At 37.0% G+C, this 10,952-nt stretch overlaps 1 long non-coding RNA gene across 1 annotated transcript; it reads right to left on the minus strand.

The window, feature by feature from the left end:
- Window positions 1-524: 524 nt before the first annotated feature.
- LOC121230710 (uncharacterized) lies at window positions 525-1,445 on the minus strand. Its single transcript, XR_005928838.1, has 3 exons — window positions 1,126-1,445; window positions 918-996; window positions 525-813 (listed from the first exon to the last, which is right to left on the minus strand). It is a non-coding gene; the product is annotated as an uncharacterized lncRNA (long non-coding RNA).
- Between the last annotated feature and the right edge of the window lie 9,507 nt (window positions 1,446-10,952).

Consider the following 10,952-nt stretch of genomic DNA (forward strand, 5'->3'; position numbering starts at 1 on the left):
TGGGCCTAGCCCATATCAGTATCAATCTGGGCCGTAGCCCTATACAAGTCGAGATATATTGGGCCTTGCTCACATTAGCACAGTTGGACCCATTTCAATACAGTTGGCCCATAACAAAATAGCCTCGTATGATTAATGCATGATAACCCCATCCAACCCTGGACTTCCCTCCGTCCATCCCTACATTTCCTGTGGGGAATAAATCACCCACGCCATCCCTACACTTACAGTGTTAGCACCGGTTGCGGCACTAACTATATCCGCAGCAAAGCTGCTTATATCGGAATATGTGGCACAGCCACCAGAACGGGTTCTTCCTCCATAACAAAACCCAACCCCATGCAACAGATATACATGTCATGGCATACAACAAACATAATCAGAATATCATGCATTTCAGTCAAAATTAACCCCAGGGGTATGACGGTCATTTTGCACCTAGGGGTAAAACGATAATTTTCCTACTTAAGGGTATTCTAGTAATTTAAATATTTTAGGGTTTACATACATATTCTAACCATTAACACATTAACAGAAGCACTTACCGGCGTTTTTACCGAATTGGGCCCGTTGACCCACTAACCCGTTTTCGGCCCATTAAGCCCAAATATACCGAAGTGCACGAAATTGCACACTCTACAATCATACTTCTTGCAATTACCAAAAATAACAACCAAACCACCTCGCAAGCGCTCGCACGCTCGCAAGTTCACAAATGCCGACTTTTCGGCTTTTGCCGATCTAGCCTATGAGTGGGTGTCGTTTACACACCTGTTTGTGACGAAACGCTGACGAGTTCCACACACGAACTGCCTACAATCAATTACTAATACGTTAACTATGAATCCATAGCAACTTATCTGCAAAACTCCTTACTAAAAATCGACCATTAACACTTTAGGCACTAGTGTTCTTACCTTTGCCGAAAAAATGGACTAGATCTAACTCTGGTCGTTCCAAATATCCAAGCCCTCGATTAGTAGCCTTTAATCCACACTATAGGAAAACAAATCAGATGTCACCACTAAACCCTTTAAGTACAACCAACAGGCACCCTTTGTATATAGGGGCTTTTCGGCTTTTACCTTAATTCATGAATAACAAAAGAAAGATTCGAGCGTTTACCTATATCGTTATGACACTACTCCCAATCGATTGTAGATCCAACTACCGCACAAGAAGGGAAAATACTCAACCAAGGGTTCGGCCTTTGCAGTACCTCAAAGTAGTAAGATTTCGATTTTGGAAGAAAAGATACGAGGTTTGGCTTCAATGGAAATTCGGCTAACCAATTTTTTTTTTGAGGATTTATGAGAGAAAAGAAGAAGAAGAATATGAAGGCTTTAGGTTCGGCAAAAAGATAGGATGAGAATCGACAAGAGGAGAAAGAAGAGAGAAAAGGGGAAGAGATGAGAGAAGGATAGAAAAGAATAGAAAATAGAAGAAGGAAAAAAAATAAATCCTAAAGGCCTAAAATATTCGGCACTCTTTAGCTATGGCCGAATGAGTGCATTTCGGCATAGGAATTCTTTTTAAATTCCAATTCCATAATTTGCTCCTTGATTTTTGGCCAAATTTGAAGTTTGAATTTCATTCAAACTCCCCAACCGATCAGCAGCCTTATCCACCTGCTTGCACCGCTTCTGCATGCTGCCAAGAGTCCTGGTCAGACCCCAATTCCTCCCCACGCATGCAGCAAAAATCCAAACCTTGCGTGCACGAACTGCAGCTCCAACCCCAGATCTCCGTCCGCCTTGGGCCCACACCTGTGCTACTGGCCACAGTACCATGCTTTCTTCCTTGCTAATATATGGTCACAATTAATTATAAACCTTACCTGCTTCAGTTCTGACCCACTTTAAAAAATTAAATAGAATTTGCCTGCATACAGACTCGAACCTGCGCCCTCTCTATATGCCCAGCACGCTACAACCACTGAGCCACAGGCGCTTCTTGTGACATAGCTCGGTCGCAATTATTCTTAAACCTTACGTTAGTGCGATCTGGCTTATTAAATAAAAACAAGCCTTTGCGTGTGCCAACCCTCGAACCTAGGCACTATACCACACTCCCAGCGCCTCTGCCACTGGGCCAAGAGCTCTTTTATGCTAAAACTCAGCCCAAATTTTTAATAAAGCCTACTACGCAGATTCCCTTAAGAGGCAAAATTTAAATTTTTGCTAAAGTTATGGGCTGGACTTTTTCCCACACTATAAGCCCTTCATATTTTATTTAAAAACTAAAATAATAATAACCATAATAATGAAAATTTCAAATACGATAATATATATATTTTTTTCTAATAATAATAATTTTATCTCTTAATACTAATTAAAATTTCATAAAAATTTAAAATATTCGTAATAATAAATATAGTAAAAATTTTCTAGTAGTAATTTAATTCAAAATTTTTTTCTTAAACGATAATATTTAAAACTTCTTAATTATTTAAGTTTTCTTTTATCCGAATCCCAGACTCAAAGCCCAACTCTTCTAGGCCCAATTTTTTTGGGACGTTACAGTCTATCACAATTTCAAATAACAGATTCATGTGAATGAGCTCAACAATAACCATGAAAATACTTACCACATTCTTTCACACATATTCCACTTATAACATTTTTTTTTATATTTGGCTTGACATTTACTAAGCAATATTGGATATTCATTTATTAGGTAATATCAAATATTCAAATTATTCTTTAACATATATAACATTTAATTCAAACATGAATTTATAACATTTTTCATTTTAACAAAGTTTAACATTTACCAAATATAATCGAACATGTGATCAATTGCATAAGTTACTTACATATTTTCCTCCTCCTCCTCTCCATTCCACATATATAACACACTTGTAAGTAACATTATCTATAATTTTTACTATTTATTTATATGAATATTCACGCTGTCCATTTATGTGATAGTCACTAAATTATTTTTATCTTGAGCTATAGAACTCCAAATTAAGATATGCTAATTTTTCCTGAAACTAGACTCACGTATCTTCTTATCATAAAATTTTCAGAATTTTTGGTTTAACCAATTAGTACATTTTATTCTTTAAATTCACCATTATTCTGCTGTTTGACAATTCCGACCCTTCTTCACTAAAAATTAATTATCTCCTCGTATGGGATTTGAATAATGTTCTTGTTTATTTCTCTTGAAAATATACTCATTCAAGATTCTAAAAATATAAATTTAATCCCCTAATTATTTTCAGTTTTTTATTATTTTCCAAAGTCAAAATAGGGGAACCCAAAATCATTCTGACCTTGTCTCATAAAATTTATTATATCTCATGATTTACAATTCCATTGCTTTCATAGTTTTTCTATAAGAAACTAGACTCAATAAGATTTAATTTCATATTTTATTTATCAAATAATTCGATTTAAATTTTTTTTTTGTGATTTTTCAAAGTTAGACTACTGCTGCTGTCTAAAACAGTTTTAATACAAAATGTTGATTTTCATTTTACCCCAAATTTCACAGTTCATACAATTCAGTCCTTGCTCAATTAATCCCTCAATTGAGCTAATTTTTCTCAATTAATACTTTAGTCTATCATTTTAAACTACTTCATAACCCCTAAAAATCAGAACTTTAGCACTAGACCTTAATTACAAACTCTTTCATAATTAGGTCCTAAAATCAATTTCCATCAATTTTACTTGATAAAATCATCATACATCAAAATTAAAGCTTCAATTCTATATTTATTTATCATATTATTCCAGCACTCATCCATAGAAACTTTAAAAATTAGCCATGGAATCAAAAACTAATGACATAGTAAGTTGGACCCAATTGTAAAAGTCCAAAATCTTAGAAATTTCAAGGAGAAAGCAAGAATTAAACTTACATGAAGCTAGAGTATGAAAACCAGCTTGAACCCTCTTCCATGAAGAGAATTCTAGATATTCCATTCTAGTCCTCTTTTTATTTAGTAAATTTTGTTATTTTCCCATTTTGTCCTTATTTCCTCAATTTTCCTGATTTTTCTCTGCTTGTGCCCCCCAAAGTATCTCCTTTAGGCTTATTTGCACTTTAGGTCCTTGCTCATTTGACAATTGAGCTATTTAATCCTTCTAGCAACTTTTACACCTTTTTCAATTTACTCCTTTTTATTTAATTAATCACCCAAACGTCAAAATTTTCTAACGAAATTTTAATACTACCTTATTGACACTCCGTAAATATTTATAAAAATATTTATGGCTTGGTTTATAACACTATTTTTTTTCTTAATTTCTTGACCAAATAAATCTTTATAAAACACAATTTACTATTTCAAAAATCTTTTAAAAGCTACATTTGGCTCATAAATATTAAATAATATAATTTACAAGTTTATTTTTTAGATTTGGTGGTCTCAAACCACTATTTCCGACATCGTTGAAATTTGGGCTATTACAACTCTTCCCCCTTTTAGAATTTTCATCCTCGAAAATTCCTTCGGTGGAGAGGTTCAAATATTTTTCACTAACTAATAGTATCACCAATTTTCAAAGTTGAAACATTAACTGCCACTTTTAACTCATATATCAGGTAATTTTTTTTCATACGATTTTTAATTGTTTTAAAGTGTAGACTATTACTTTGTCTTGCTGCATCAAAACACAGTTTACCCACTCAATGATATATCACTGTAAATCACAACTTTCTTACCCGATTTAGGCTGAACCAGAACTAATGCTTCGATCAACAGAGCTTTTATCTGGTCAAAATTTTGCTAACATTTATTAAACCATTCAAATCTTACATCTTTCTGTAATAACTGTATCATCAGTATAGCTATCAATTATTAACACTGAAGCTTTAAATTTTCCGAAGTTGTAACCATCATACCAATTGAAACCATAGTACCATAATAAGGTCAGCGTCTCAACCTTAGAAATAAAATAATACTTCAATATCAATAGTACTTCCCAAACAGAAAAGAAAAGACTAAAAATAGTCCCAATAACAACCAATGCAATAACATGATATCCACAATCTATGATTCATATTACTAAACTTCCATATTCGAATCAGGAGTTATAACAGTAAATGTAATGGTCTCCGACTAATAAATATCTTTCTCAAATATATATATTTTATTATATTTACAATTCAGAGCTTCAATCAATAGAAGAAGAAAACAACATCATATGAATCTTTTTATCAAATCTTCCCTCAAGTATAATTTATTAGAAAACCAGAGAAAAGATAAGCAGTACCGCTCATATTTTAATCAGACTTTCAACAATTCCATTTAACATCATGATTAGCCAACCTTTCTATAAAATAGTAATCACATTTGAAAATGAACAATTACATAGATTTATATATATATATATATATATACAAATCATGTAGAATACCCAGAAAAGATTGTTGTAAGATATATAATTATAACAGTTGCAGTCAGATATCTTTTCCATTTTACCACTGTGCAACCGACTACTAAAATCATTGATAATTTTACATTATACAACTCACTAAAAGAACTAATTTAGAAGAAATTTCCAGTAAATTCGTTTTGTAGATACCATACTTGAATAAATCGATTACTCATGAATAATGTAACACCCCGAACCCGAGACCGACACCGGAGTCGGACACGAGATGTTAACAAACTTTGAAAAATTTTTCCAGACACTGCCCAGTCTGAGTACTAGTCGCTTCAAAAATCATATCTTGAGTTTCACAACTCGAAAATCAGTTTTGTGATTTTTCCCTGAAACTAGACTCATGTCCCCACCTATGTATTTTTTTCTAGAATTTTTGGTCGGGCCAATTAGTACAGTTTATTAGTCAAAGTCTCCCATGTTACAGGGGTCGACTACACTGACCTTTTCCCATTACGACTTGGATATCTCTCTGCACAGAGCTTCAATACTGATGCCGTTTGTTTCTATGGAAACTAGACTCAGAGAGGAATCCATACATATATGGTATGACCCCTAATTATCTCTGGTCAATTTATAGTGAATTTCCAAAGGCGGAACAGGGAATCCAGAAACTGTTCTGGCCCTGTTCCACAAGAACCCGAATATCTCTTACTGTACTGTTCCTATGATTGTTTCGTTACTTCCATATGAAAGTAGATTCATCAAGGTTCGATTACATAATTTATTCACTATTTAATTCCACTCCTACGAATTCTTGTGATTTTTCCAATCCACACCACTGCTGCTATCAGCTTCTGTTTTCAAAGTAAACCTTACCTAATTTGGGGTTTCATGGACCAACTAGGACATTGTCATACATAAGCCCACATATGATCATACTTAGCCATTCCAGTGGCTGATCATTTGCTCAACACTTCCATTCCAACTATAGTTACATCATGAAACCATCTATACATTCATAAACACGAATGGTCTAATGCCATACTCCACTTCTACAAGCCATTTTCGCATGGCTGTACACTTATACATTTCATAAAGTACTCGAAAAACAACAATGGGTAGTCCTATACATGCCATATCAAGATTCAACCAAAATAGTACCCAAAAGAGCCTTTGATAGTGTGGGCGACTTCGACTTCAAGATCCCGAGTCCGATAGCTGGAGAACCAAAAATCTATAAAACAGAGGAGCAGTGTAACGAGTAAGCAATTTATGCTTAGTAAGTTTTGAGCAAGGAATTCCAGCATAAACAAAGAATAACACACATTTAGCTAAATGGAATATTTCATAATACGCAATTTACCGATATCAAACTTGCTTCACAACATTCACAACCCTTATGTACATACACAATAGACTAACTTAGCCGAAGGCCGGTAGCTCGTTTATCAACTGAGCGAACATTTATTTGTAAGGGCTCGATTAAATTCAACACATACGTAACATATCCCCATATTGGGATGTTTTTCGAGTATTCGCTGGAATTTTACAGCAAGCTCATTCATTACCAAATCACGTACCTTCGGGATTTAACCGGATATAGCTCCTCGTTCAAATGCCTTCGGGACATAGCCCGGTTTTAGTAACTCACACAATGCCTTCGGGACATAACCCGGATTTAACAACTCGCACGAATGCCTTCGGGACTTAACCCGGATTTAGTATCTCGCACAAAGGCCTTCGGATCTTAGTCCAGATATATTCACTTAGCACAAAGCCTTCGGGACTTAGCCCGGACAGCATTCAATTAATCATGCACATTCATATTTCATTTTCATTTGCGAAACTCAAACACAAGGCACATATCGTCCTTGCACATTCGGCTCAATAGCCACACATAGAGCATGATTTAATCACATTGTAATTTAAGCTCTCTTACTCAAGAACTTACCTCGGGTGTTGTCGAACGATTCCGCTAGCTATTCAACCACTTTTTCCTTCCCTTTATCGGATTTATTTCCCCTTTGCTCTTGAGCTTAATTAAACAAATAAATTGATTTCATCATTTAGGCATCAAAAAGATGAACACAAGGCACTTAGCCCATATTTATACATTAGACATTAAAGTCTCATACATGCAAAAATCATGCATCAACACAACATATTAGCTAATTTCTTTCCCCTTGGCCGAATATGCATGTCTATTTTTGGGGTCGATTTCAACACTTAATACACACATATACACACTAGTAAAGCATCCTCCCCCTTTTCATCGATTTAACACATGCATTGCTCATCAACATGCAAAGTTACATTCGGCCTTAGCACACATCTTGCTAGCCGATTCTTCTCCATTTAGCAACCAATGCACATATGTGCTCACACAAAAATGCTAAAAAGGAGGTTCAAGAATCATCAAGCCATCATCACATGCATCATTAACAAGCTTCATATTTTGCATGCAATGGCATTAACACAACCTCCACCTAGGCCGAATCTTAACTCATCCTCATGCCTCATCACCACAACATCAAACATCAACCAAGAATGATGCATCCATGGTCAAGTGCCATTTCCATCACATAGCAAGATTTAGACCATGGGCTAGGTAGAACTCAAGCTAACAACTAAAACATGCATGCATCTCATGGAACATCATCAAACATACCTTAGCCTAGCTACATGCATGGCCGAATCTCTTCACCTTTCTTCTTCTTTCCTCCTTAAAATTTTTGGCCAAGGATGAACCAAAGGATGAGAAATTTTTTTTCTTTGTTTTTCTTTCTAATTTAGGCTAAATGAAGGTGAGAAAGGATGAACACAAATTTTTCTCCTTTCTTCTCTTTAGCTCACGGCAATGGGGGGGCAACCACACATTTTTTTTTCTTTTGTTTCCATTTCTTTATTACCCATACTCCTTATTTTATTCTTCCATTAACAAAACATGTTTCATGACATGTTTTGCCCATCATTCCTTGTCATGGCCGGCCACTACTCATTAGGGGGGGAATTTGACATGCAAGTCCCCCCTTTGTCCACATGCACTAATAGGTCCTCACACATTGACCTATCACATTTTAGAATTTTCTCACATAAGTCCTATTGACTAAATTCACATGAAATCAACCAAATTGAAGCTTGAAATTTTCACACATTCATAATTACATATTCTAGACAATAAGTATCACATTCAAACATTTTGGTGACTCGGTTTAGCGGTCCCGAAACCACTTCCCGACTAGGGTCAACTTTGGGCTGTCACAACTCTCCCCCACTTAAGAAATTTTCGTCCCCGAAAATCTTACCGGTAAATAGGTTTGGGTATCGTTCTTTCATCGAGCTCTCGGTCTCCCAAGTAGCTTCCTCGATCCCGTGTTTGAGCCATAACACCTTTACTAGCAGAACTCTTTTGTTTCGCAACTCCTTCACTTCACGAGCTAGGATACGCATCGGTTCTTCTTCATAGCTCATGTCGACTTGAATTTCAACCTCTGATGGGCTAATTATATGCGATGGATCAGATCGATAGCGTCGAAGCATCGAAACATGAAAGACGTCATGAATCTTTTCAAGCTCCGGGGGCAAAATCAATCTATACGCAACCGGACCAACTCGTTCGGAGATTTCGTACGGCCCAATGAATCTTGGGCTCAACTTGCCCTTACGGCCGAACCTGAGTATCTTTTTCCAAGGTGAAACCTTAAGGAACACTTTGTCTCCCACCTGATACTCGATGTCTTTTCGTTTCAAATCTGCGTACGACTTCTGACGATCCGTGGCTACCTTCAGACTTTCACGGATTACCTTTACTTTCTGTTCAGCATCTTTAATCAAATCAACTCCGAAAATTTTACCTTCACCGAGCTCGGTCCAAAACAATGGTGTACGGCATTTACGACCGTACAAAGCCTCGTAAGGTGCCATCTTAATACTTGATTGAAAACTATTGTTGTAAGCGAATTCAATCAAAGGTAAATACCGTTCCCATGAACTACTGAACTCGAGGATGCAACATCTCAACATATCCTCAAGTATCTGAATTATCCGCTCGGATTGACCATCGGTTTGGGGGTGAAAAGCAGTGCTAAAATGCAGCTTGGTACCCAGAGCTTCTTGCAATTTCTTCCAAAATCGTGAGGTGAATCTCGGATCTCTATCCGACACGATAGAAACAGGTACCCCGTGTAATCTCACAATTTGATAAACGTACAATTCAGCTAGTTTCTCCAATGAAAAATCCGTACGTACGGGGATGAAATGAGCCGACTTAGTCAGTCTATCAACAATAACCCATATCGCATCCTTCTTACTTGCTGACAAGGGCAGTCCGGACACAAAGTCCATTGTGACTCGATCCCATTTCCACTCGGGTATCATGATCGGCTGGAGTAATCCTGAAGGCACTTGATGTTCCGCTTTCACTTGTTGACATATTAAACATCTCGAAACAAAGTTGGAGATGTCCCGTTTCATACCATGCCACCAAAATTGACGTTTCAAATCGTTGTACATTTTCGTACTCCCCGGGTGAATTGACATTCGGCTACAATGGGCTTCGTTCAGAATCATCGAAATGAGTTCCGAATTCCTTGGAAGACACAAACGATTTCTGAACCTCAAACAATCATCATCATCAATTTGAAACTCCGATTCCTCGTTCGGAAAACACTTAGCCCGTTTTGCAACCAATTCATCATCGACTTTCTGAGCTTCACGAATTTGGTGAGTCAATAATGGTTTAGCTTTTAATTCAGCTACTAACACATTGTCTGGTAGAACAGACAAATGCACGTTCATCGCTCGTAAAGCAAACAATGACTTCCGGCTTAAGGCGTCTGCAACCACGTTAGCCTTTCCCGGGTGGTAATCAATGACAAGCTCGTAATCTTTCAACAACTCAAGCCAACATCTTTGTCGCAGATTCAAGTCTCGTTGAGTCATCAAATATTTGAGACTTTTGTGATCCGAAAATACATGTCACTTCTCACCAAACAGATAATGTCGCCATATTTTTAAAGCAAACACGATGGCAGCTAGTTCGAGATCATGGGTCGGATAATTCCTCTCGTGTGGCTTCAATTGTCTCGACGCATAGGCCACGACTCGACCTTCCTGCATCAATACGCAACCCAACCCAAGTAGGGATGCGTCACTATAAATGACAAACTCTTTACCTGATTCGGGTTGCACCAAAATTGGAGCTTCAGTCAAATGAGTTTTCAGTTGGTCGAAACTTTTCTGACACTTCTCCGTCCATTCGAACTTAACGTCCTTTTGAAGTAGCTTCATCATTGGTGTGGCTATCATCGAGAAACCTTTGACAAATCGTCGGTAATAACCGGCGAGCCCCAAAAAGCTCCGATCTCAAATCTATTTTTGAGAACACTGAGGCTCCCTTCAGTTGGTCGAACAAATCATCGATGCGCGGCAACGGATATTTGTTCTTTATCGTCACTTTATTCAGCTGACGATAGTCAATGCACAACCTCATGGTTCCGTCCTTCTTTTTCCCGAACAATACTGGTGCACCCCAAGGTGAGAAACTTGGTCGAGCGAAACCTCTATCCGTCAGTTCTTGCAACTGAGCTTTCAACTCCTTTAACTCGGTTG

This window comes from Gossypium hirsutum, chromosome A06, assembly GCF_007990345.1.
Source record: "Gossypium hirsutum isolate 1008001.06 chromosome A06, Gossypium_hirsutum_v2.1, whole genome shotgun sequence".
Classification (NCBI taxonomy): domain Eukaryota; kingdom Viridiplantae; phylum Streptophyta; class Magnoliopsida; order Malvales; family Malvaceae; genus Gossypium; species Gossypium hirsutum.